At 38.8% G+C, this 25,016-nt stretch overlaps 1 protein-coding gene across 5 annotated transcripts in view; it reads left to right on the top strand.

The window, feature by feature from the left end:
- The window catches only part of LOC126088553 (uncharacterized), a 525,775-nt gene that overhangs the window by 456,091 nt on the left and 44,668 nt on the right, over positions 1-25,016 (top strand). The window lies entirely within an intron of this gene.

Raw genomic sequence — 25,016 nt, 5'->3', positions numbered from 1 at the left:
CTACTGCGTGTGATGGTCATAATTTTGTATTGATACAGCGTACAACAGATATAATTAATTTGTATTAATTGCTTCTTCTGTGAACATCTGTCCATTAATGAGTAACAGATGGCATCATTACAGTGAACGTAGGATTATAATCCTAATGATAATTATCCTTTAATACTGTATTAAGAACAATACTTAGGTTGCCATAATACTGCACTGTAAGGAAACTTCTTGATGTAAGCTGTTAAAATTCATCTACTATGACCATGCACTCTGTCAACTGTCTTTAAAGGTTGTAAATAATAAATAGCATTATCTAGTTAATGTTTATGTTTTAGCAAGAAACTTGTTCTTAGAAATTTGATAGTGGCGTATCGTAGTGCTTGTAATTGTAAACTCTATGTAGATCCCTTTTTGTCTTCTGTTTTGTATGCTACACTTATGCCCTGTAATGATTTGATGTGCAGCCAGGCAACTGAAGTGATGTCATGCTTGGAGATTAGTCTTATGAGAGTGCATCATCCTTATAAGATTTCATTGAGAGAGCACAGTAAGATTGTGTGCTATGTTGTAGTTTTGGGCTTGTTGAAGGCTTGGAATGCAGGCTGGTGTGCCCCGGTTTCTCTGAATAAACTGCAAACAATAAAGGAGATCACAACATTGTGACAGTTTTCACTTCGTGCTTCTCGCAGGGAATCTGTTCTCCTCTGTCTGCTTCTTAACTGGCTACTCTTGGCTGACCCACGGTCACATCCTTCGATGTGAGAATCCACCCCATTGTCAGTGTGGTGTCCATCTCACTGTGGTCAACATCTTGCTGGATTGCCCTAATTTGGCCACCTTACTGCAAAACCTTAAACTTGTTGACACGCTACCTCTGGTGCTAGCAGATGACACCAAAGCAGCTGATTTGCTTTTATGTTTTACCAAGAAAGTTGTTTTTACTTCTCTCTGTGAAACAGGGCACATTAGCCTTGTCAGTCCATTGAGCAATTGTCCTACTGAGATGATGTGCTGAATTGTGCGGAAAAAAATACAAAAAAGTTGTGTGTTCAGTTAAATTTTTGTATTTTGGAATTTTGAATGGTGTGTTTAGTCGTCTTAGATAAAGTTTAGTTCATTGAATTGTGAATAAAGGTTCATGCCTAATTAGACTGTTTGAAAAGAGAGGGGGGGGGGATTAGCATAAAACAAAATGGTGCATAAGTTTGTCTTGGGAACAATTTAGCTTTCTAACAATTTATAAATTTACCGTTGTTTCCCCCATCATTCTTAAGCGGAATGCTGGAAAGGTTTCTTTGAAGAGGAAATGGCAGATTTGTTTCCCCATCCTAGTTCATTCTAACCTAGTGCTCCATCTCTAATTGCCTTGTTGTTGTGCAGCAAATCCTCGGGTTTTTTTTCTTAGGTGTTGAGAATATTTTGCTCTTCTGATACAATTAAGGCAGAACTCACATATGGTGCTGCTTTAGGTACACACGCCTACTTCAGACTATGCAGACAATCAGGTGGATGAAGTTTTTGATCAAGCTGAAGAAGTCTTGATAAAATTGAAGGAAGAGCCATCATTGTAGTTCTTCGTTGATTGGAATACAGTGGTAAGAGAGGATAGAGAGGTGGAGCTGTGGGCAAATAGCTATACCCCGTATGAGACCATCATCTCCACACAGCTATTGCAACCTACATCCTTCAGAATCTGCTTACTGTTTTCATCTTCTGGTCTCCCTCTACGATTTTTACCCCTCATACTTCCTCCAATAATGAATTAGTGATCCCTTGGTGTCTCAAGAGTGTCCTATCAACCGATCCCTTCTGTTGGTCAAGCTGGGTCACAAATTTCTTGTCTCCCCTGTTTTATTCAGTACTTCCTCTTTAGTTACATGATTGACCCATCTAATTTTCAACATTCTTCTGTGGCACCACATTTTGAAAAATTCTATTCTCTTTTTGTCCAAATTGTTTAGTGTCCAGACAAATATCTTTAGAAAAGACTTGCTAGCACTTAAATCTATATCTGATGTTGACAAATGTCTCTTCTTCAGAAATGTTTTTCTTGCCATAGCAAGTCTGCATTTTATATCCTCTATACTTCTGCCATCATCAGTTATTTTGCTGTCCAAATAGCAAAACTCATCTACTACTGTGTCTCGTTGCCTAATTAAATTCCCTTAGCATCACGAGATTTAAGTTGACTGCATTCCATTATCTTTGTTACACTTTTGTTGGTGTTACTCTTATATTCTTCTTTAAAAATGCTGTCCATTCCGTTCAACTGCTCTCCCAAGTCCTTTGCTGTCTCTGACAGAATTAAAATGTCATTGGCAAACCTCAATGTTTTTATTTCTTTTCCTTGAACTTTAATTCCTATTCCAAATTTTTCTTTGGTTTCCTTTACTGCTTATTCAACATAAAGATTGAATAACATTGGGGATAAGCTGGTCTAAAAATGCTATAAACATAGGTTTGTCTTTCCTTGACCTCTCTTCTAATATGAGTCATAGGGTCAGTATTGCCTCATGTGTTCCTGCGTTTCTCCGGAATATAAACTGATCTTCCCCAAGTTTGACTTTCACCAGTTGGTCCATTCTTCTTCTGTAAAGAATTCATGTTAGTATTTTGCAGCAGTGACACTGATAGTTCGCTAAGTTTCACACCTGTCAGCAACTGCATTCTTTGGAATTGGAAGTACCATTCTTCCTGAAGTCTGATGGTATTTTGCGTGTCTCATACATCTTGCACACCAGATGGAAGAGTTTTGTCATGGCTGACTCCCCCAAGGTTATCAGTAATTCAGACAGAATATCACATACCCCAGGGCCTTGTCCTTACTTAGATTCTTCAGAGCTGTGTCAACTTCTTCTCGCAGTATCGTATCTCCCATCTCATCTTCATCTATGTCCGCATTCCTTTCTATAATGTTGCCGTTAGGTACATCTTCCTTGCATAGACCCTCTGTATACTCCTTCCACTTTTCAGCTTTCCCTTCTTTGCTTAAGACTGGTTTTCTGTCTGAGCTCTTGATATTCATACAGCTGTTTCTCTTCTCCCCAAAGGCCTCTTCAATTTTCCTGTAGGTTATATCTATCTTTCCCCTAGATAACTATGCTTCTAAATCCTTAAATTTGCCCTGTAGACATTCCTGCTTAGCCATTTTGCACTTCCTGTCAGTCTCATTTTTTAGACGTTTGTCTTCCCTTTTGCCTGTTTCATTTGCTCCTTCCATCTGTTAAATTCAATATCTCCTGTGTTATCCAAGGATTTCTACTAGGCCTTGTCTGTTTACCTATTAGATCCACTGCTGCTTTTACTGTTTATCTTTCAAAGTTACCCATTTGTCTTCTACTGTATTCCTTTCCCCTGTTCTAGTCATCTGTTGCCTAAAGCTTCCTCTGAAACTCTCAACAGCCTCGGGTTCTTTCAGCTTATCCTTATTCTATGCCCCCAGTTTACTACATTTTTGCAGTTTTATCAGTTTTGATCTACAGTTCATAATCAATAAATTGTGGTCAGAGTCCAGATCTGCCCCTGGAAGTGTCTTAAAATTTATAATCTAGTTCCTAAATCTTTGCCTAACAATTAGATAATCAGTCTTGAAACCTTCTGTTGTTTCCAGGTCCCTTCCTCATACACAACCTCCTTTTATGATTTTTAAATGAAGTGTTGATTATTAAATTACGCTTCATGCAAAATTCTACCAGGTAGCTTCCTCTTTCATTCTTTTCTCCCAGTCCAAATTCACCTACTACTTTTCCTTTCTCTCTCTTCCTTTTCCTACTATTGAATTCCACTCTCCCATCGCAATTAAATTTTCGTCTTCTTTAACTATCTGAATAATTTCTTTCAGCTTAGCATACATTTCTTCAATTTCATCATCATCCTCGGAGCTAATTGGCATATAAACTTAAACTACTGCGATAGACACGAGCTTTGTGTTTGTCTTGGCTATGATAATACATTTATGATGATGTTCATAGTAACTTACCTGTATTCTTCTTGTCTTCTCATTATTAAACCCACTCCTGCCTTACCCCCCCCCCCCCCCCACACTCTTTTTTACTTTGCTTTTATAACCCTGTGTTCAACTGACCAGAAGTTCTGATCCATCTGCCACTGAACTTCACCAATTTCCGCTATATTTAACTTCAGCCTTCTGTTTCCCTTTTTAAATTTTGTAACCTCCCTTCCTGATTAAGGGATCTAACATCCCACACTCTGATTTGTAAAATGTCAGTTTCGTTTCTCCTGATGATATCATCCCGAGTATGGATAGATGCTACAGATTACATGTATGATTATTTAGACTATAATCCAGTTGTGATGGACAATCAGTTACACCTCAGAAGCAGCAGCTTACACACTACTACAAAAAGGTGGAGTCTAATTAAATTGAAAGGGAACATAAAAGTCTTGGATTTGTTCTAAATGATGGCAGTTGAACCTGTACACAAATGTGTGGATGGAACTGTTACATCAGAAAGATGGAAAAACGTTTAAAAGGGGAGTGCCCAGGATATCAGAAGGCTACCTCAGCTAGGATGATTAGGTATCTGGATAAAGCATCACTATTGAAAAGTATCTTCAACACAATGGCCAAAAGAAGAAAATCCAAATTTGAGGTGTGCTTTTTAAAGTAAGTACCATTTTGAAATAAAAATAAAACAAATAGACTTCTCTTGCCAATGGTCTTGGTGCAGTGATACCAGCGGTTCACATCAGATCACCGAAGTTCAGTGCTGTCGGTCTGAACTAGCACTTGGATGGCTGATCATCTTGTCTGCTGAGTGCTGCTGGCAAGTGGGGTGCCCTCAGCGCTTGTGAGGCAAACTGAGGAACTACATGATTGGGAAATAGTGACTCCAGTCTCATAAACTGACATACGGCTGGGAGACCAGAGTGCTGACCACATGCCTCTCCATATCTGCATCCAGTGAAGCCTGTGGGCTGGGGATACACAGCGGCTGGTCGGTACCATTGGGCCTTCATGGCCTGTTTGGATGCAGTTTAGTTTTTAGACTTTTCTTAGCAATTTTAGTTTTACATGAAAGCCTGTACTTTTATCTACATTTCTACATAATTCCCACCAACATTAAGGCACTTATCATATCGTACAACCAGAATCACAATTTCATTGTCTCATAACATATATGTTAAGTAACTGATTTAGTATACAGGAGACTCGTCAAGCTTATAATATACAGGGAGTTACAAAAACGTACGGCCAAACTTTCAGGAAACATTCCTCACACACAAATAAAGAAAACATGTTATGTGGACATGTGTCCAGAAACGCTTAATTTCCATGTTAGAGCTCATTTTAGTTTTGTCAGTATGTACTTTACTTCCTCGATTCACCGCCAGTTGGCCCAATTGAAGGAAGGTAATGTTGACTTCGGTGCTTGTGTTGACATGCGACTCATTGCTCTACAGTAGTAGCATCAAGCACATCAGTACGTAGCATCAACAGGTTAGTGTTCATCACAAACGTGGTTTTGCAGTCAGTGCAATGTTTACAAATGCGGAGTTGGCAGATGTCCATTTGATGTATGGATTAGCACGGGGAAATAGCCGTGGCGCGGTACGTTTGTATCGAGACAGATTTCCAGAATGAAGGTGTCCAGACAGGAAGACATTCTAAGCAATTGATCGGCGTCTTAGGGAGCACGGAACATTCCAGCCTATGACACGCGACTGGGGAAGACCTAGAACGACGAGGACACCTGCAATGGACGAGGCAATTCTTTGTGCAGTTGATGATAACCCTAATGTCAGCGTCAGAGAAGTTGCTGCTGTACTAGGTAACGTTGACCACGTCACTGTATGGAGGGTGCTACAGGAGAACCAGTTGTTTCCGTACCATGTACAGCGTGTGCAGGCACTATCAGCAGCTGATTGGCCTCCACAGGTACACTTCTGCAAATGGTTCATCCAACAATGTGTCAATCCTCATTTCAGTGCAAATGTTCTCTTTATGGATGAGGCTTCATTCCAACGTGATCAAATCGTAAATTTTCACAATCAACATGTATGGGCTAACGAGAATCCGCACGCAATTGTGCAATCGCATCAGCACAGATTTTCTGTGAACGTTTGGGCAGGCATTGTTGGTAATGTCTTGATTGGGCCCCATGTTCTTCCACCTACACTTAATGGACCACGTTATCATGATTTCATACGGGGTACTCTACCTGTGCTGCTAGAACATGTGCCTTTACAAGTACGACACAACATGTGGTTCATGCACGATGGAGCTCCTGCATGTTTCAGTCTAAGTGTTCGTACGCTTCTCAACAACAGATTCGGTGACCGATGGATTGGTAGAGGCGGACCAATTCCATGGCCTCCACGCTCTCTTGACCTCAACCCTCTTGACTTTCATTCATGGGGGCATTTGAAAGCTCTTGTCTACGCAACCTCGGTATCAAATGTAGAGACTCTTTGTGCTCGTATTGTGGACGGCTGTGATACAATACGCCATTCTCCAGGGCTGCATCAGCGCATCAGGGATTCCATGCGACGGAAGGTGGATGCATGTATCCTCGCTAACAGAGGACATTTTGAACATTTCCTGTAACAAAGTGTTTGAAGTCACGTTGGTATGTTCTGTTGCTGTGTGTTTCCATTCCATGATTAATGTGATTTGAAGAGAAGTAATAAAATAAGCTCTAACATGGAAGGTAAGCGTTTCCGGACACATGTCCACATAACATTTTCTTTCTTTGTGTGTGAGGAATGTTTCGTGAAAGTTTGGCCGTACCTTTTTGTAACACCCTGTATATTTTTATGCTGTCCAAATGGTCAGATCATTATTAAAAAATTCATGAATAGTTTAATAGCATTTTTGTACCAGAGTGCTATGTAATTTTCTTTTTACTGAATCAGTTTCAGTCTTTCGAAAATTTGTCTTTTTTAATATATTGTATGTTTTCATCCCCATATATTGTGGGGTGTATGCGAAAAGATGGAACCTATGTGTAGCAAGCATGAAACTTCCTTTGTTTATAGTTTCATATATTTGCCAGAAGTTATTTGGAGCAAATAATTCTGCATTATTATTTGTGAAAAGAATTATTTCATTTAAGTACAGTGAAGGAACACTTAAAGCATGTTTAGGTCTCTCATTAATTGCCGACAAGATTCTCTTGGCTTTGCATTACACATGTTCCTTATAACTTTTTTTCTTTAAAGTTAATATCCTTGTCAAATTGCTAGCATTTCCCCAAAAGTCAATGCCATATCTCACTATTGCCTCAAAGTAGCTATTGTACACTACCTTTTTCATGTCTATGGCAGTGACATTGACTAAGATTGAGATAGCAAGTGTCAGGTTGTTCAGTTTATTTTTTAAATAGTCTATATGTTAGGACCAAGATAGATTTCTGTCCAACTATATTCCTAGGAAGTTAACACGTTCTGCTTTGTTAAGTTCCAGACTTCCATGGAATTTGAATATTGTTTATTTTAGATTGTTTTGTATTGAACTGCGTAAGCTGTGTTTTTGAAATATTTAGTTTTAAGCCATTTATGTGGAACCACACATTTACATTTTCTAGAGTTTTTATGACATTTTTGGGAATTTCTTCTGCATTTTTATTTTTTAGCTTTGAATACCATCCTTTTAGAAATATGCCAGCTGAGTATAACTTTCCATAATTTAAACATTCTGTAACCATTGCATAAAGCACACTTCTTGACTTGAGGAAACTTTTCTCATAATGTCGAAACCATAAAGTGTCTGTTCTCTCTCACTTTTTTGCCAACTTTCTGCACCAAATCACCAGTAATGACTGAAGGTCACTCACTCCATTCGTCGTCATGCCCATTTGTACAGCCATCTTTAAAAGCTCTCACCTTTTCCTGTCAAACCCATCACTCATAAGTGTCAAGAAGTGTGCTTTACACAACCATTAAATTACCAAACCATTTAAATTACCAAAAGTTATGCTCAGGTGACAGATTTCTATTAGGTTGTTATTTAAAACAAAATACAATGTGTTTCTTAATATTGGTGGGAATTATGGAGAAGTAGGTTAAAGGGCAGGCTTACATGTAAAAATAACATCGCTAGGAAAAAAATATACCTGTCTTTTTATTTCTAAAGACTACTTACTTAAAAAAAAGAAGTGCCTAATAGCAGGGGCTCAATTTGGATATAGGCAATATAATAATGTGGCTATTAGAGAGACAAAGAAAGCTCAAATAGTGGGGTTACCACAACAAATGTCATGAGATGGACAAAAACATATAGTAAAAGGTAGCACAGATGGTTCACTCATACTGAGGTCCGAGTGACCTGCCCTTCCTTTTAATCTATCCCACCCTGTCGTCGAAACTCCCCGAGGAAGGAACTAATAGTTGTGAAAACTAGGATAACTTGTGTAGTTTTATCTGTTTGTATTGACAGTGCTAAAAATTTCACCACTTGGAGGGAAGCCCTGGCCAACAACCTTGTCTCATAATTGTATTGTTTTTCTTACAATGATTCTCTCTTCTTATACAGTGGGAATACCAAAAAATTTGAAACTAATTCAAAAGAAGAACTGAGCTTCTAGCAAGGTTATGGGATAGAGGGGCAGCCCCTGGTGGAAAAGCGATACGTAAAGTGAGGGAAGATATATGTAGTAGAACTTTTTGATAGGAAAGATTTGAATGAAAACATTTTTGACAAATGTGAATGAGGTTGACAAGGCGAGTTCAGTCCATTAATATTGAGGGAGGAATAAGGGGCTGTATTGTTGTGAGGCTCCAAGAATTGATTACATCCCTGCAGAATTGCTGAAATTCGGCAGAAAAAAAGCTATAGACATGTTATTTGAGATGATAGACAATATGTAAATGATTGCATAAACATTCCATATTCCAAAGACTAGAAATACAAAGAAGTGTGAGCGGTTAAGAACACCGATCATTGTATCAGAAGCCTTAAAAATACTAACTAGGGTTACCTTCCACCTTGTAGAACAGAAAGTAAAAGATAATCTTGAAAATCAGCAATTTGTTTGAAAGGAACTGTGGATCACAAGAGACCATTATCACTTTCTCAATTAATTGCCGAGTAATCATTGAAGTTGAACACACCGATCCTGATCTGATCACTTTCATAAACATTGAGAAACATTTGATGACATTTAATGTATGAAATTGTTCAAAGAAATGAATAATACGGAGACAAAAGAATAAGCTCCAAAAGAATCAAATGCTTTCCCAAAGAAGTTTAAAATAATTAAGAGTGTTAGACAGCACTCAACTATTATTGAATCATACATATAAATCAGTGAAGGAATTTTCAGACATCAGTAGCAATGAAATAATAATTCATGATGAGAGATGAATCAAATAATAGATGAATGTGGGATGAAGATCAACAGAAACGGGAGAAAAATTGTGAGGTGCACAAGAGGGGGGGAAACAGAGCACAGTTGTGCAACTTGCAGGTGTGACTCTTTGGGTACAGCAGATGTTAAAGTTGAAATAGCTGGCAAAAGAATCACTTATCTGGAAAATATGCTGATATCAAACAGTGTCCCTTTACTACTATAAAATGATTTTTAAGGAGATATATTTAAAGCATAGGTATGTATGGGGCAGAAACTAGGATTTGAGGGAGGCAGAAAAGATAAGACTGAAAGCTTAGAGATGTGGCATTGGTGGATAATCTGTAAGACACCATGAGCTGAAAGAGTCTCAATTGAAGTAGTGCGGAGAACAACAGGAGAGAAAAGATGCCTTCTCAAAACAGTCACTGCATGGAGGAATATTGTGGTTAGCCACTTATTTTGCCATTCATCCCTCTACACTACTCTGATCGAGGGAATGATGGAGGGAAGAAGATGGAGAAAGCTTACTGAGACAGAGTTAATGAAGGAAATTAAAGCTGGTGGAAGATAAGAAAGTATCAAGAAGGGTGGAAGTATGAGTAAATCTACTAACTTTAAGCTCAAGAAGAAAAGAAGAAGAATGGTTTGATTCTAGTGTGTATTAAGAACCATAAGAAGCTGAGAATTGTCTGTAGTAATGGTATAGATCAATAATTGTGCCCAGTTTTAATGACTTCATTATCAGTTTGATTAAGCCTGAATTTCTATTCTTTTGTTATTGCAGAACTTACTTTTTAAATATGAAACAAAATTGTAGAGCAACATTTTTACTAAGTAGATATCTGTAGAAGTATAGTTTGGTGGCTGATGGGTTGTTCATTGCCATTAACAATTCATAAAGGTCATCATTCATCAATACAGAAAGATGAAGACATAGTCTTAAATTTGAGGTGTAATATGCGAGAGTTTGTTGCATTTCCCCTAAAGATTTTAGACTAAGAATGAGTGGGTCTGATGTGGGAAACATCTACATTTACAAAGCAATGTAAATAAATTTCATGACTATCAGGAAGTGGACACCTGCATAAGCAACCTTCATGTTGACTTCTTCTTCTTCTTCTTCTTCTTCTTCTTCTTCTTCGTCCTCAAGGCCTTGCACCAGTCTACACAGGAATGGCAGGTTATTTTGGCATTGTTAGTAGTAGTGGGTGGCCGGATACCCTTCCTATCAGTCTGCATCTACTGTTTTCATATGCAAATGTGAATGTCTGCAAATCGTGTAACTGAGGTGGGACATGTACCAGCCTAGGATTCACGCAGTCACCTAAAAACCACATTCAGGCTGTCTGGCATACTGACCGTCGTTGTTAATCAGCCCATCGGATTCGATGCAGGATCAGCATGCCGTGTCCCAGAAGTGTAGGCACTCACAGATCTGAGTGACAACCTCAGTGCTGGCACTGTTGTTTTTAAATATGTATGTCTAGGAGAGTCAAATAAATTTGTTCCTGGATAGTTTCAGATCATGAATTAGCTATCTGTGAATATTTTTAAATTCCGAGTTGGAATGCTGAAGATTCAATTGTAATTGCACAGGAGTGATTTTGGAGAAGTGACCTGAATATTGTTACTGGCATAGGTCCAGATGTATGGAGCCTACATATATGAACTTATGTTCATTTGATGATTGACTCCCAAGGAAGATATCATCCAGGCTGAATAGCAGAGGCAGATTGTTTGATTTACCTTTTTTTCCATCAATTTCGTCGCCATCAAAAATAAGACCAATGACTTTGGAACCCCAAAGATCACACAAGTCTCTAATCATCCAGATATCATGCATGCATTGTGGAATATTTGTACCAGGCAAGATGGCTCCCTGCTCCCAAAGAACTTCATTTTGACTCTCGCATAAAACAGTGCCTGGTCTGAGGATGCAATATGGCAATGTAGCTGTCCTGAACCTTGGTTACAGTGCATAACCAATCACAAATCTCCATTTAACTGTTGTTCTCTTCAAATACTTCATATTTAAATTTCACTTGAAATGAGTACAACATGTCTCTTTTCATGGCTTGATGAATGGAACTTCAGCTGTGTCATTTTCACTGCCTGGCTTTCCACAGTTTTCCACAGGATTTTTCCATCATGGCTTATACACAGCTGTCATTTTCTGAGTCACTCACTGTATAGGGCTGGATGAGGAAAATGTCTAACCGAAGCAGAGAACAGTTTGACTATTGAAGTGATTCTTTGCGTTACCATTCTCTCTTTTTCAGTTTAGGTACAATATAATAAATATCTGCAGAGTACCATTACTATAACTCAACATCAGTATTACTTATTGATGATTTACAACAAAAATGTCTGATGTTTTGGATGTCTTAAGCCACAGCCATTTTTCAGATTGTTAGAACTAGGAGACATATTTTTTGTGCAAAAAATAGTTAGAGACTGTATTAAACATGAAAAGTGTCACTTTCTAATCACTGAGCATGTATCAGAGCAAAGTAAATGGAGACAAAATGCATAGAATTTTCAAGCATGTAAAACTGGTAGATGACACAGACTGGTAGTAGTATTGGTAAGAGATCCTGTGCAGTGTGTGATGTGGAAGGAAGGAGGTAATGGAAAGAGTTGTAGGTCCGTTCAGGGGAGAGGATAGTCAGTTCTGTAACTTCAGTGGGATCTGCACTTGCAGTACATCCACAACAACTTGTTAATTCTCCTTTCTCATACTAATCTTTCTGCACAGTTCTTCCCTGTTCGAAAGTCAGTCTCAACATTTCTGCATTGTCTCCTTGTCACTTTTTTGCATCTATATTTTTATTTGAGGGTGAGTCAATAATAAGTTCCAAAATAGGGTAGGGGAATCGGCACCATGAGTACCAACCTGATACAGCATTGGAAGTTCCTCCTGCTGTGTTCCCCCACTACACACTGTTGTGCATCAGTTGGTCAACTGCCACCCACACAGAAGTGTTTATTAAGTTAGAGTGATTGTTTTTGTAAATTGTGTTGTGTCTGTTAGGTGATTTTTTTTTTCCTTGTGTGTCCTGGAAACATTTCCATTTTAGGAACATTTTATTATTAGGGAATGAGGAAAAACCACAAGAGAGGCCAGATATGGTGAGTAGGGAGTCTGGAATCATTGTCATGTTGTTTATGACGAATACTTCCTGACACTTCACAGTGGTATCTGAAGGAAAGAACTCGAGGTGGTCTTCCCTCAACATGTTGAAGAAAGAAACCAACGTTATTCCAATTATTATTCCAATAACTTAGGGGAATATAGCTGGGTGATATTGTTGACAAGTGCCAATATTTTGACAGGAGCACATCCTGCCATTTTCAAGGCAAATGGCTGTGTGTGCTGTTGTCAAAATATCAGTGGTTGTCGATGACGTCACCCGGCTGCATTCCCCTAAGTTATTTGAACATTGTATATGCTGGGAGAAACTTGGGTCTCAGAAACCAACATTGTTGCCTTGTTAATTCTCACTTTTTGTGTCTTGAAGGTGAAGGTGTCTTTCACAGGATCAATTGTCCACCAATTTCTGGTTCATGCCTGTGATAACAGTGTTTCATTGCATGTAAAGATTTTTGACAAAAACTTGATGATGTTAGCACATTGTTCTCTCGTGTCTAGTACTGGTAAACCACCAATCGCGTGAAACAGTGTTTATTAAAATGAGCACACTAAGATCATTGCCGCACGGATAACATTTGGACTAATGAATCAAAGCTGAGAGCAGTAAAGATGCACAGGAGGAAGAAATTTCACTATTCTGACAACTTTTGATTCCTCCTCACATTTTCTAATTTGTATTGTGTTTATAGAAAGGCGTTCTCATTAAACGTTACCTACCTCACTCTTATTTCCTAAACTTCATGTGATAGGAGTTCATCAGGTAAATGTGTTATGAATGAAAACATCATTTCTTAAACAAGTAACGTATTTTGCAACATATTTCCTTTTTAGCAATATACGTTATCCCCATGATCAGGGTCATTCTGTTAACCCTGCCCAAAAGCTGGAATTGCCCGTCTAATAGATACGTACCTGTCGTGACAATATTCTCCTCATTTGAGAATATTTTTTTTTAATCCTTGAGACAGTGTTTTGTTTGTGAGCACAAACAAATAGCAAAGAACCAGTTCAGGTAAATACAGGGGTGGGTGATGGAGTGGTGGTAGAAATTCATAATGCAATTTATGTAGCTTTGTGGCGACAACACCAGATGAATGTACTCTCGTGTTGTTGGGATGAAACAGCACTTTCTTCAGAATGAGATTTTCACTCTGCAGCGGAGTATCTGCTGATATGAAACTTCCTGACAGATTAAAACTGTATGCTGGACCGAGACTCGAACTCAGGATCTTTGCCTTCCGCAGGCAAGTGCGCTACAATCAGAGCTACCCAAGCACGATTTGCAACCCATCTTCACAGCTACAATTCTGCCAGTACCTCGTCTCCTACCTTTCAGACGTCACAGAGGCTCTTCTGCGATCCTTTCAAAACTAGCACTCCTGGAAGAAAGGATATTGCGGAGACGTGGCTTAGCTACAGCCTGGGGGTGTTTCCAGAATGAGATTTTCACTCTGCAGCGGAGTGTGCGCTGATATGGAACTTCTTGACAGATTGAAACTGTGTGCCTTTCGCAGGCAAGTGCTCTACCAAGGTCAAGAGTTCGAGTCTTGGTCCAGCATACAGTTTTAATCTGCCAGGAAGTTTCAGCACATTCTTCTTTATCAAATAGGGTCCTTTTCCTTTCAGTTTCCTATTGAAGTGGTCCAAAACCATCGTGTATTATTGTTCAGTGACCATTTTCTTCTTTTTTCTAAGAAGTCTGAAGCACTTCACTACAGCGACAACTTGAGACAAAAAGTTCTTCGGATTACATTTTAAATTGCTCCAAACTTAGCTTTGAAATGAAAAGGTACACCCACTTGTTATCTACTTCTACAGTCATACCACCCACTGAGACTACAGTTTTATCGTTGCTAACTCATCCTGTACAGTATTAATTGCCATTCCCTTTGACATGTCGATGGCCTCTGTCGCTTTACACACTTCCATTCAATGATCAGTGAGAATCGCTTCATGAACTTTTCTAGGGACTACCTCAGTAATCTCACCTGCTGGAGTTCTTGGAGGATCCCAGTCAAAAATGAATGTTTGAATTTGTTTAAAATATTTGAACCAGTATCATCCAGCTGCTGTTGTAAATGGAGATGAGTGAACCAAACAGCATCCACTTTCACATTTATCATGTCACTTGTTGCCTCATAAAAAAGTGTCACTGAATGGTACTGAAATTTTTCCACCTCAGCAAAAATTAAGTAGCACAATGTACTAAATTACTGTCAGGTGTAAACTAACCTGTTAGTCCACCTCAGTACTGTTACTTTGCTGTCCAACAGATAATGGTACACAGTGGAAAACAACCTTGTGATAGCAACAGTCGTGTCTTCAAACACAGGTTCTAATTGGACTGATCTTCTCTTGTATATTAACAGTAGTTTCAAAGATCATGGATGTGCAAATAATATTCTACCACTTAATATGTGAAATCCAACAGCCACACGCTATGGACAAAACATTCATCGGATAGAAGATTGCTTTCAGTTTTCGATTAATGCACTGGTTTTAGCAGTTTATTAAGATTCAAACAGCAGCTTTACTTCACCAGTGAAGTGAATGTGCAAAATTTGATGTTATGTAGTGTTGGCAGGGAACTTATGGCAGTAGACTGGAGATAAATTAAACATCACAACATTTAACATATTTATTAAAGAGGGAAGTAGCAGAGCGCGTTAACGTATCTCCCTATCTCTTCGTCATAAAGGGATATGTGTTTGAGAAAGCTAGATTTTCCTTAGAAGTGTTGTCTTAGTTTGTAATGGATGTATTGGGTAGAACATTCCTTAACAATAATTAATGATCGTTCTTTATGGAAATACATTCTGATCAGATCTCATGTTTTTTTGTTTTTCCTTCTTATTTAGCATCTCGAATTTCTGAAGTGAAGTGGGACTGTAAAACAAGTTCTTAAATGAAGAACACAACATTGTATCAAACACATGAATAAACAAACAATTTTCAATACAAGATACAAATCTCCTGCAGTGCTTGTTAATGAGCTCACTTGGTTTGGCATAGAGTACATGCTTGTGCAAACCTTTTACTTCATTGTCCCATGCTCAGTTGCCCAAGACTGTGATTGAAGTTGACAGCTCTATAGATGCTGACTGTTGAATATTTTCTGTATTGTAATCACCATATCTTCTATTCACCAGCAATCTGTCACAGATTATCTTGATAAAATTTATCTTAGTCTTTTGTGGATGACTCTTACATACCAAAAATTCATAGTCATTGTACAGGTCTGTTGTTGTTCTGTTGCCGTCGTCGTATATTTGTGTCACCTTTGAGAAATTATTCACTGGAATGTGTCTTCTCAAGTGCAGACAAATTGATGGTATTGCATAGGATTTCCTGCTGTAGTAATGAATACTATGTTACTCGGGCTGCAGCCAAATCCTGAAATCACATTGACATGATATTTCAGTGTTCCGACTGGCTGCTACCTTAAGATGTAAAGGTGATCTGCTGAGATACCAGATCCACCATGTTTATGGACACTATATAAACCCCACAGTGCATGCATCGGAAGGAGTCAGTGTTGCCCCTTAACAAAGTGCACAAGCAGTACTAAAGAAGGTGAATATTCATGGTGTGTGGCGGTTAGGTGCAGCACTGACAGCTTCTGGTGCATGTGCCGTGGTCTTTCTGTGGCCTAGATTACCGCAATGGCTCTGGCCTCCCAGCAGTTCAGCTTCACATTCAAAGTTGTCAGGAACAATGAAATATTATGTTCATTTGATTTCAGTATCTGGCTGCTAAACTGAGGAACATACCTTTCAGAGCAAAGCAAATAGCAAATATAGACACCTGATATACAGGGTGATTCTGTGATGTTAAAATCTTTCAGGGATGGTGAAGAAGGGTAAATATATAAATTTGAGGAAAGGGATCCTAGTCTGGAAATGGCCAAGCCAAAGGCATAGGCAAAAATCTATTTAAGTTCCACCTAAGCGTCATGCAGTGCTCAAACTAAGGCCCCCAACTCCTGAACTGTGATGATGACATACAGAACCCCCGCTGAATACTTCCCCATACCCTCCGATAATTTCTCTTGTTGATGGACTAAAACAGTGCATGTAACTTGATGTTTAAGAGACCAAAAACCTGAAGTCTGTGGTAAAGAAATAAAAACACTTGTTCAAAAATGGCATCCCCCCCAGTGTCAATTCAGGCATGGCAATGTAGCGTGAAGTTATGTTGTACCTGTTCTAATATCCCCATTGCCATTTGAACAATGTCACAAACAGCAAGAATTCTTGCCAGTAGATCCTCTTCAGTATTGACAGGCATCTCGTACACAGAACTTTCCACATGGTCTCGCAGGAATAAATCAAGTGGAGTGAGGTCAGATGTCATGAATCTTCAGGCCAGTGTCGGTAGGGATCCATCATTTTAGAACCACGTCTGTTGGTGAGTAATGTGGGAAATGTTCCAGAAACACTGGTACTGGTACATGCATTCCAATGCCAAAGGTATCAGAAAGATTTCACTTTTAAGGTTTGACTCTATCGTTTCTGGACCAGGGTCCCTTATCTCAAATTGACGCATTTACCCTTCTCCAATATCATTGTAACGTCATCACAGAATCAGCCTGTATATGCAAATCATAGTAGCACAGTTTGGTCATGTTTAAGGCATTGCATACACATAGTCAGTCGTCCATGCAGCTTGCATGTTATAGCTTTTTTGTCAGCATAATAAATATTTCTCGGTGGAAGGAAACTGTAATGGTAGGTCCCCTTTTAATTAGTTGGCAAAGCTACAGGAATAGTGGTTCACACAACTTGAGAAGCACCCTACTCATTTGATAGGAAAATTAGAGAGCAGGTTTCCAGACAAAAGCCAGGGCCAAGGCCAAGTACGGCAGTCGGCAGAAAGCTCTCTACTCAAAGTTGTGCTTGATGACACATGTGCTCTGTAGGAGCTGCAACATCACCACCAGCACCGTCACCACACGGCAGGGTGCCGCGGCACGCCGACCCCCCCGCCTGGACCTCCAGAGTCATCGCTGCCCCCTCCACCAGCTACGCCCCCCGATCCTGGCCCTTGCAGCTCCGTCTTCAGGCTGCAGTTCCTGGGCTCCGTCGAGGTGCTCGAGGAAAGTGGGAGGAGACGCCGGCGACGCCTCAAGAAGCACATGGTTGAGGAGGCCGTAACACGTATTAAGGTGTCCATATGACCACTCCATCCCATGTCACACTGTACTGGCAGGAGTTCCTAATGATAGCATTTTTTAAGCTATCAATTTCTGTATTTGAGATCTTCGAAACGCTCCGACTTGCACCTCAGGAAGTTTTGTTGTGAAATACGTGTTGCACAGTTATTGATCCACAATAGTGAATACATGAAGTCCCAACATGTGAGCTTCCATTCTCTGAATACATTTTTGCCATATGAACCAGTCATTCTAATAACATTTCTGCCACACGAATTTCAAAGATGTCATTCTTTGTGATATTGAACCTTACAACCTATCCATACATACCATAATATCACTAATCTATAGAAAGCTTCCAGTAATTTCACAGAAGCAGTGAGATTCACTGCCTCTGATGTTGCAGATGTTTCTTGTCTTGCAACAGTAAACCCCTATTAAATTATTTTTATTCCGAAAATTGTATTCCAAAACTTGAGATGCTTTCATCAGCTAGTGTATACTCCCATAATTGACATAAGTGGTTTGTGAAATTATATTGAAGATAATTAATTACACAAACTAACACAATGGTACACTTGAAGCTCTCTCTTGCTATAATACCTTCTCTTACTAATAATTACATATGGAAATTTGTTAAGATTCTGATAGTTCTGCTTTAATGTATTGCATGAAATTTTAAATAAAAGAATGGAATTTTTTAAGAAGACATTATAGTTACCATTGACAAAAAATTGTTTATTTTCACTATTGCAATAAAAAGTATTACTTGTCTGTGAAACCCAACCATGAGAAGTTAATCAAAAGGACTAAATGTTCATTTGTCTTTTCTTGTATACTTAAACTAGATTCAAGGAAATAAGTCCTTAACAAAGAACACTCTACTGCTTTTGCTGGAAAATGAACTGTTCCATTGCAATGATTCACCGTAGTACTTTTAATGTAACAGATTCAGATAAGTTGTCAGAACACTTCGTGTTGTAGCTACTGAGAAAAATGGTGATTGAGAGTTCAGAAAAGAAATCTGTTTCGTAAGCTGTTTTTTGTTCTCTTATTGCATCAGAAGACTCAAAGGCTGCAGTATAAACACTATTAAAACTGTGCTTCATCTATTTATGTTGTACTGTGGGTGATACTTCTGTTGTATTCACTCGAGACATTGACTAACATAAAATGTTTCCCCAATTTCTTCTGAACATTTAGCTAACATGTGATCCATTAGAAATAAATTTAAATGTTTGCAGTGTTTAGAGAAAGTTCAATCCATAAATATCCTCAATGTAATGTTTTCTGTAGCCTAAATTTCTTGAAGTGTCATTGAATTCAGAGGTAATTTTGAATTCAGGTAGTACAAGATATTGCTCAATAGTCCACTAACAAATCTGCTCATAAAACTGAACCTTAATTGGACTCTAAGGTAACTCATTTTAATCAGTGAAAACCTTTGTACTACTGCTCTTTTGTTCCTCATGACCATTTGCTGTAATTTATTTGCTGTATGGCATTAACCACAGTGTTGTTTTGTTTTGTAATATGTAAGTGTTGTGCTTTACCCAGACTTATGTTCTTTTTTCTCTCATTTTGCTGCCTGTGGCCCTGTAGGCATTGGTAAGTTTTAGTGTAAATTTTTTGTTGTTGTAGAAATCCCATGTAGTAATGAACATAATATTGAATCTATGAATGTGAAATTTAGTCTTGTAAGTTTCTCCGTAATAGAAAGGAAGATCACCAGCTTCTGCCCTGTTGTATGGAATTTTTTTTTTCTCCCCCATCCCCACCCTGCTGCTTGCGACGAGACTGTTAGAATATGGAACATAATTCCTGTGGCGATTTTTGCTTAGTTTTTGTATTGTCACTTTGTATTGTCTTTTAAACATACTATTTGCTCCATAATGCTACCTAATAAACCGCAAAAAATCAGTAATGTATGTTTATTTTGTGTCCTATTAACGTAGTCCCACGATATGGACTGTTAGTCATGTAGTACTATAAATTTTTTGAACATACTCTCAAACATTTTACTACTAGGTAAATGCCATTAAAACAGTCTGCAGAAAATCAAAATAACTAAAATTGCAAAGAACTGAAATGAACTCTCAGGTTTTAATATAATAATGTGTGGTAAGTATAAGTAGCATGTGAAAATTAGCAGCATGGTAATTATGTGATGATAGCTGGTTACTTATTTTCGATGCATTGTACTGTCGGTGTACAACATTTGTTTAAAAGTTTTAAAGTAACTGTCATTTCGAACACTAATCCATTTCTGTTTTATTTTAAGGCGGGCACACTGTGAGTAAGTTATTTGCTTAGGCACTGGTTAATGACAGCACAATCTCGCAACAAAGTTTTAAATCTTTTAAGGAGCTGTAGGCAAATCCAGCATCACACAACTTCAATATTTTTTGATAATACTCCTGTTACACTTATTATGATTAATAAATGTGGATGCAAATTTCTGAATTTATGCATTATTTTTAGAAAGCTGCAACCAAGTTCAATAGTGGCCTCTGGCTGTATAATTAACAAATGATGTTTTCATAATTATTTTTTAACATGTGATAACTTATGTTTGTATTCACTGAAGTATGTATGTTACAACATTAATGTTAATAATAATGATAATAATGCTCAGGACTTTAATGTACTTTAATATTGTATAATTCTCATGAATAATTATATGTGTTATCCTCATTTCCATCTTCCTCAATGTATACACTGGAGGACAAGCCATAGAAAACAGTAGAAATAGGATGTAGGGAGCAGCTTGTGAACCCCACAACAAATCTGCATTGACATGGTTTGTTGGTAAGGGCAATTCAGCAGTGACTGTGGATACGTATGGATATGTCTGCTTCATAGGATTGGTGACTCCTCAATTTCTCCTTGTTACTGCCAATACTGGAAATTCCTGAGAAGAAAGTGAGGAGGAGAAACCTTTTCAATTTCTCCCTGTTACTGCCAATACTGGACATTGCTGAGAAGAAAATGAGGAGGAGAAACCTTTGTTATTTTGGGTTCCACTCCCCAGTGAAACTTCAGTTTAGTTCAGACCTTATTGAAAAGTTAAAACTCAAATCATAAGAAAAACTTATAGGTGGCACAAAAAAAGTGACATATGCTTCATCCACCAGAACAGTTGTGGGCAGTGTTTTATGGAATCCATAAAAATGTCTTCAGTGCAAATTGGGTGTAGGGGGGAAAAAGCCACGACTACGAAGGTATAGAAGTTGTAAAACAAAACAGTCATCTTTCCTAGGAAATCGCACAGTCTCCTGAAAATGCTTAGCAATGAAAAAGCAGAGGGTTGTGAAGTATGAATTGTTGAATGTCCACTGTTCATCAAATATGGCCCCTTCCAACTTTCAGATATGCCCACAGTTAAAGAAACTTATGGCAGAAGAAACTTACGGCAGAAAGTTTTGAGATGTGAAGGCAGTCTTTCTCCAGAGGTGGAATGAACCTTGGGGTAAATGTTAAACGAAGTCCATTTTTGACCTGGAGAACTATCTTCATGAAGCCAAAAAACTTTGTGTGCACCCACGTAACAGTAAGACAGTAGTAATGATTTCAAATATTTAGGTCACATATAATACAAATAATACTTGTAGGTACGGATGCTCAGACTGTCGTAGGCGGTCACAATAGTCAACTTGAGAGCATTTTGCAGCTGTAAGCACTTCCCCCCATGAACCATGGACCTTGCCGTTGGTGGGGAGGCTTGCGTGCCTCAGCGATACAGATAGCCGTACCGTAGGTACAACCACAACGGAGGGGTATCTGTTGAGAGGCCAGACAAACGTGTGGTTTCTGAAGAGGGGCAGCAGCCTTTTCAGTAGTTGCAAGGGCAACAGTCTGGATGATTGACTGATCTGGCCTTGTAACAATAACCAAAACGGCCTTGCTGTGCTGGTACTGCGAACGGCTGAAAGCAAAGGGAAACTACGGCCGTAATTTTTCCCGAGGGCATGCAGCTTTACTGTATGATTAAATGATGATGGCGTCCTCTTGGGTAAAATATTCCGGAGGTAAAATAGTCCCCCATTCGGATCTCCGGGCGGGGACTACTCAAGAGGATGTCGTTATCAGGAGAAAGAAAACTGGCGTTCTACGGATCGGAGCGTGGAATGTCAGATCTCTTAATCGGTCAGGTAGGTTAGAAAATTTAAAAAGGGAAATGCATAGGTTAAAGTTAGATATAGTGGGAATTAGTGAAGTTCGGTGGAAGGAGGAACAAGACTTCTGGTCAGGTGACTACAGGGTTATAAACACAAAGTCAAATAGGGGGAATGCAGGAGTAGGTTTAATAATGAATAGGAAAATAGGAATGCGGGTAAGCTACTACAAACAGCATAGTGAACGCATTATTGTGGCCAAGATAGATACGAAGCCCACACCTACTACAGTAGTACAAGTTTATATGCCAACTAGCTCTGCAGATGACGAAGAAATTGAAGAAATGTATGATGAAATAAAAGAAATTATTCAGATAGTGAAGGGAGACGAAAATTTAATAGTCATGGGTGACTGGAATTCGAGTGTAGGAAAAGGGAGAGAAGGAATCGTAGTAGGTGAATATGGATTGGGGCTAAGAAATGAAAGAGGAAGCCGCCTGATAGAATTTTGCACAGAGCACAACTTAATCATAGCTAACACTTGGTTTAAGAATCATGATAGAAGGTTGTATACATGGAAGAACCCTGGAGATACTAAAAGGTATCAGATAGATTATATAATGGTAAGACAGAGATTTAGGAACCAGGTTTTAAATTGTAAGACATTTCCAGGGGCAGATGTGAACTCTGACCACAATCTATTGGTTATGACCTGTAGATTAAAACTGAAGAAACTGCAAAAAGGTGGGAATTTAAGGAGATGGGACCTGGATAAACTGAAAGAACCAGAGGTTGTACAGAGTTTCAGGGAGAGCATAAGGGAACAATTGAAAGGAATGGGGGAAAGAAATACAGTAGAAGAAGAATGGGTAGCTCTGAGGGATGAAGTAGTGAAGGCAGCAGATGATCAAGTAGGTAAAAAGAAGAGGGTTAGTAGAAATCCTTGGGTAACAGAAGAAATATTGAATTTAATTGATGAAAGGAGAAAATATAAAAATGCAGTAAATGAAGCAGGCAAAAAGGAATACAGACGTCTCAAAAATGAGATCGACAGGAAGTGCAAAATGGCTAAGCAGGGATGGCTAGAGGACAAATGTAAGGATGTAGAGGCTTATCTCACTAGGGGTAAGATAGATACTGCCTACAGGAAAATTAAAGAGACCTTTGGAGATAAGAGAACCACATGTATGAACATCAAGAGCTCAGGTGGAAACCCAGTTCTAAGCAAAGAAAGGAAAGCAGAAAGGTGGAAGGAGTATATAGAAGGTCTATACAAGAGCGATGCACTTGAGGACAATATTATGGAAATGGAAGAGGATGTAGATGAAGATGAAATGGGAGGATACGATACTGCGTGAAGAGTTTGACAGAGCATTGAACGACCTGAGTCGAAACAAGGCCCCCGGAGTAGACAACATTCCAATGGAACTACTGACGGCCTTCGGAGAGCCAGTCCTGACAAAACTCTACCACCTGGTGAGCAAGATGTATGAAACAGGCGAAATACCCTCAGACTTCAAGAAGAATATAATAATTCCAATCCCAAAGAAAGCAGGTGTTGACAGATGTGAAAATTACCGAACAATCAGTTTAATAAGCCACAGCTGCAAAGTACTAACACGAATTCTTTACAGACGAATGGAAAAACTAGTAGAAGCCGACCTCGGGGAAGATCAGTTTGGATTCCGTAGAAATACTGGAACACGTGAGGCAATACTGACCTTACGACTTATCTTAGAAGAAAGATTAAGGAAAGGCAAACCTACGTTTCTAGCATTTGTAGACTTAGAGAAAGCTTTTGATAATGTTGACTGGAATAGTCTCTTTCAAATTCTAAAGGTGGCAGGGGTAAAAGACAGGGAGCGAAAGGCTATTTACAACTTGTACAGAAACCAGATGGCAGTTATAAGAGTTGAGGGACATGAAAGGGAAGCAGTGGTTGGGAAGGGAGTGAGACAGGGTTGTAGCCTATCCCCAATGTTACTCAATCTGTATATTGAGCAAGCAGTAAAGGAAACAAAAGAAAAATTAGGAGTAGGAATTAAAATCCATGGAGAAGAAATAAAAACGTTGAGGTTCGCCGATGACATTGTAATTCTGTCAGAGACAGCAAAGGACTTGGAAGAGCAGTTGAACGGAATGGATGGTGTCTTGAAGGGAGGATATAAGATGAACATCAACAAAAGCAAAACGAGGATAATGGAATGTAGTCGAAATAAGTCGAGTGATGCTGAGGGTATTAGATTAGGAAATGAGACACTTAAAGTAGTAAAGGAGTTTTGGTATTTGGGGAGCAAAATAACTGATGATGGACGAAGTAGAGAGGATATAAAATGTAGACTGGCAATGGCAAGGAAAGCGTTTCTGAAGAAGAAAAATTTGTTAACATCGAGTATAGATTTAAGTGTCAGGAAGTCATTTCTGAAAGTATTTGTATGGAGTGTAGCCATGTATGGAAGTGAAACATGGACGGTAAATAGTTTGGACAAGAAGAGAATAGAAGCTTTTGAAATGTGGTGCTACAGAAGAATGCTGAAGATTAGATGGGTAGATCACATAACTAATGAGGAAGTATTGAATAGGATTGGGGAGAAGAGAAGTTTGTGGCACAACTTGACCAGAAGAAGGGATCGGTTGGTAGGACATGTTCTGAGGCATCAAGGGATCACCAATTTAGTATTGGAGGGCAGCGTGGAGGGTAAAAATCATAGGGGGAGACCAAGAGATGAATACACTAAGCAGATTCAGAAGGATGTAGGTTGCAGTAAGTACTGGGAGATGAAGAAGCTTGCACAGGATAGAGTAGCATGGAGAGCTGCATCAAACCAGTCTTAGGACTGAAGACCACAACAACAACAACAACAAGCACTTAGTTTAGAAGGGAGTTAACTTTGATGATCTTAAGACTCGGCCACCAAATAAATTTAAAGATCACAAGTTCTGTTGTATTCAAATGAATTTCTTCTGATATTTGAAAAGTTGTACAGTATTGTGCATCGATAAGCACTTAGTTTAAAGGTAGTCCTCCCTTGGCCATTCATTCCTCCAATGATTTTAGAAATTCTGGCAGATGTTATTTATCTATTCCTTTTGCGTTACTTGATCCTCCAAAGCACTCTAAATTTCTGGTTCTAGTACTGGATCCCCATCTCTTTTGAATCGACTCCGGTTTCTTTTTCTACATCAGACAAATCTTCTGCCTCATAGAGGCCTTCAATATACTCTTTCCACGTATCTACTCCCTCTTCTGCATTTAACAGGGGAATTCCCATTGCACTCTTAATGTTACCACCCTT

Source organism: Schistocerca cancellata, chromosome 6 (assembly GCF_023864275.1).
Source record: "Schistocerca cancellata isolate TAMUIC-IGC-003103 chromosome 6, iqSchCanc2.1, whole genome shotgun sequence".
Classification (NCBI taxonomy): domain Eukaryota; kingdom Metazoa; phylum Arthropoda; class Insecta; order Orthoptera; family Acrididae; genus Schistocerca; species Schistocerca cancellata.
Note: the sequence above shows the minus strand (reverse complement) of the source record. Positions and strands in the feature narration are given on the sequence as shown.